Below are 1074 nucleotides of genomic sequence, written 5' to 3'. Positions count from 1 at the left end.
AGTGGCTGGGTGAAGTCATTTTATTCAAGGCACGGTCATAGCAATAAATCACGAGAAGGTACAGACCTCTGGCACATTCCTACAGTGGGGCAGCCAAGGGCAATCGGTCCAGCAGCCCAAGATCCGAGGACGCGGTGCCACTCGCAGGCACTTGCTTCCACCTGGAGAGAGGTCGCCAGCATCCCCCCTGCTCTGGCCAGGGCTATCCCCGGAACAGGCAGTCAGGGTAGCAACTAAGGTGCAGGCAGCCCCCGGGGCGCCTGGCCAGGGAGCCGCAACACTCACACCCCCAACCCCCCTGGGTATTTTCTGAGGTTGAGAGGGAGCGGCCAAGCTCAAGGTCCCCTGAGGCAGCAGCTCAGTGGTGCAGCCATTGCCCCAGCACACAGAAGCCTGAGTGGGATGGGGGCCACATGGGCCAAGCTGAGACCCACCAACTCCACGGGGATGTCCCAGGGCCTCTTGAGTTCAACAGAGACCCACAGCTCCCTGCTGGCCTGCCTTTTAAACTTAACCCCACCTCTCCAGGCCTGCTACACTGCCCTGTCCCGCTCCCAGTGCCACCAGTAATGCTGAGCAGCCCCACGGCCGAACACCTGCCTTCACACAGCACCACGCGCGCACCAGCGGCCCGAGCTGCAGTGTCATCCCTTCCCTCCCTGCACGCCCTGGGGATGGTGGCTAGAATGCTTTGAAGTCAGCAGGTAAATAAGGAGCAGGAAAATCAGCCCTGAAGCCAAAGTGGGGCTAAGCAAGGAGTAAGCATGCCCGGGGGGGCTAACCTGGTGGAAGAAGGGCCAAGCAGGGTGAGGATCTGCCCTCATCCCCAGGGACCTCCATGGTTGCTGCAGATGAGCTGGAAAATCCCAAGGATGCTGCCCAGGCAGGAGCCAGTGCACTGACCACAGCAGGACTCGCACTCGAGGGGCAGTGCAGCTGCAGGGGAAGCATCCCGTGGCTGCAGCTTGTGTATGAGGACAGGATGTGGTGAACTGGGACCTAGAGGCCAGAGTCCTGCCAGACCCCTCCCTGCATTTCTGTTGCAACAGGATGGAGGCATGTGGGTCCCACAGG

Source organism: Apaloderma vittatum, unplaced genomic scaffold (assembly GCF_000703405.1).
Source record: "Apaloderma vittatum isolate BGI_N311 unplaced genomic scaffold, ASM70340v1 scaffold17527, whole genome shotgun sequence".
Lineage (NCBI taxonomy): Eukaryota > Metazoa > Chordata > Aves > Trogoniformes > Trogonidae > Apaloderma > Apaloderma vittatum.
Note: the sequence above shows the minus strand (reverse complement) of the source record.